We start from the raw sequence: 2559 nt of genomic DNA, 5'->3' as shown, positions 1-2559 counted from the left end.
ACCCCACCATTCCTGGCTGGATGATAGGAATTACCCATGACTTCTTTCCTCAGAGGTAGGGGGGGAAGGAGAAGAAAGTGACTTCAACTATCTTCCAGGATTATTGTGAAGATAAGGGCTTACAAGGTGTTCATAGAAATCTAGACTAGTGCCTGCCACCGAGCAGGAGGAGCTCAGTACAAGTTTCCCCAGAATAACTCTTAGAACCACTGAAAAATAAATAAATAAATAAATAAATAAATAAATAAATGTCTGGTATGGATTTGCAATCTTCTTTCTATAGTTCTCAAGGGACACATTCCAACCTGTTCCTACTTGCAAAGGGAAGCAAAGCAAGCAAGAATCCAACCAGTAAACACCCAAAAAGAAAGGGCACTTCAGAAGCCTTATGTCAATGAGTGAGGGTGACTTTATTCTGGGGTCCTACCTCAGGTATCCAGATAATCCGGAGAAACCCCCAGCTCAGCCAGGGCTGTGAGGGTGTGGCCTTTGTGCTGGAGAGCTGCACCCTCGAGCCTGCGCGAAGGGAATCCCCGTTCCCGCTCCTCCGGGGCCTTGGAGCTTGCCGCGTGGAGACCTGGAGCTCCCTGCTGCTCCAGGGGTGCCCCGGGATGGAGAGACCAACCTCAGGATTTCTCCCCTGAGCTCTGGTGAGTCCAAGTCTCTTTTAGAGCGGTCTGCACAAGTGCGGGGCCCTGAAAATGGAACTGCTGCGCTGAGCTCTGCTAGCAAGGAGAAGCTGGAGACATCTACAGAGCAACCGCAGAGACGTTTGCACCCCTAAAAAACCCGCATTTAGGAGGCCAGGGGGGGGTATTTCACTCTGCACTAGAGCACTCAATCTCCAGATTCTTCTAGGGAGCCACGAGAAAACCTGAGCCAACTCTGAACCAAAGGCGCTCTTTGGGGAGGGGCGTGCACCTCCCTAGAAAGTGAAGGGTTAAATGGGGGTGCTTCCGGGTGTCTGGCAGCCCAATGTGCTCCCCACTAGGCTAAATCAAGACCCGGAGTTGCACCCTCTTTGCAACAGCTGTCCAGCCAAAGATTTTCCTTTCCAGTTTGCTGGTATGCAAAGGAGAAAAGTGTCTTGCCTTGTGGCACCCTCCAAAGCGCCTGGAACATCCAAAAGGATCTATCTACCTTGTGGCTGCCAGGTGCACAGACTCAATTGTACCTGCTACTCTGGGCCTGGGGGACAGGTCTCCCGTCATATGATGTCCACACCCCACTCGCCCAGCGTTTCTCTGCAAGCCCTCCAGCTCAGAGCTCCGAACCTCCCTGGAGCAGCGCTGGGCTCCCGCCCTCTTGCTCCGCCCAGCCCAGGTGCATTTTGTGGAAGGGGAGGGGGGTGGCTCCCACTGCAGCCTCCGCCCCTGCTCTCTATTCTAAGCTCTACAGACACCAGTCTACTAGCCAGGCGCTGGGGACGCCCCCTACCATGCACAAAAGCCTGCGCCTAGGGGCCAGGAATCCCCCTCCCGCCCCTCTGCTGTGGAAACCACCTTGACTCAGGATCGCTAAGCCGGGAAGGTGGTCATGAGCCTACTGACCTGACTGCGGAGGTGGAAGGGTGTAGAAAAGCGGTACCCTGCAAAAGGGTGAGGTCTGCGATCCTCACAGAGTCTGGAAAAGCATCCCTGGACCATGCATGATCTGACCATTCATTCACAGCCCAAGACGCCAGCGATTTCAGGGTCGTGCAGGGTAGCTGGTTTCTTCCTGCAGCGGGAGAGCACCCCATCCCAGACACCCAGAAACCTACCTTCCCACGTCCCCCCGGGACCTTGCACTCCAGAGCTCCATTCCGCCTCTCTTCGCTTCCTCAGGTGCCCAGCCCCTCCCCCCATCTGTTATTACACACCCAGGCCATCGCCCTCTGGTCTCAAATCCCTTTTTCGCCTAACAGATGAGGGCTAGGGGCTGCCCTTCTTCATTTTGGTCCCTCAACAACCAGCTCTAAGCCCGACCCTCAGCTATCTTCTCCCACCCCCACCCCCACCGGCTGCATTTCCCAGCCCAGACCACTTACTTGGCCCTCCAGGATCTGCACTTGTTCCCAGAGCGCACAGCCGCCAGCCACTCCGAGGGTTTCATTCCCGACTGGGGGAGCGGGGGGACACGCAAGGCTGCAGACACCCGCCTCGCTGGACAGAGCCCCCGAGGTGACCCCGCAGCCTTCCCCCACCTATCTCACCCACTCGGCAGCTATTCGGTCCCTTTAGGCTAGATGAGCACTGCCGGGTCCCAATGCCTCATCTCACTAGCGGGAGCGTCAGGGAGTGAGTGAAAAGTCAAGTGGCTAGAAAACAGCGAGGGAAACCGGGAAATGCAACACCGCTAGGGGGCTGGGGTGTGGGTACGCACCGAGAACTAAATGCACAACTTGCAGGGCACTAGGTGAGCACCGCGCAGGAAATGGGACACAAAAGTTTGCAGACTTGCAGAGCAACTGGCCGGCTGCAGGAGAGCCAAATTGGGGGGGAGGGGGCGGAGCTCTCTCTTAGGGGTCTGTGCTAAGGGGACTTGGAGATTAGACATGCCTCAGAATTGGGGTGATAG

General features: G+C 56.0%; 1 long non-coding RNA gene across 1 annotated transcript; it reads right to left on the bottom strand.

Annotated features, from left to right (window-relative positions):
• Window positions 1-430: 430 nt before the first annotated feature.
• On the bottom strand, window positions 431-2296 carry LOC132535284 (uncharacterized). Its single transcript, XR_009547057.1, has 3 exons — window positions 2030-2296; window positions 1551-1719; window positions 431-695 (listed from the first exon to the last, which is right to left on the bottom strand). It is a non-coding gene; the product is annotated as an uncharacterized LOC132535284 (long non-coding RNA).
• Window positions 2297-2559: the final 263 nt, after the last annotated feature.

The sequence above is a fragment of the Erinaceus europaeus genome, chromosome 21, assembly GCF_950295315.1.
Source record: "Erinaceus europaeus chromosome 21, mEriEur2.1, whole genome shotgun sequence".
Lineage (NCBI taxonomy): Eukaryota > Metazoa > Chordata > Mammalia > Eulipotyphla > Erinaceidae > Erinaceus > Erinaceus europaeus.
The sequence above is the reverse complement of the archived record's forward strand: the minus strand, read 5'-3'. Positions and strand labels throughout refer to the sequence as shown.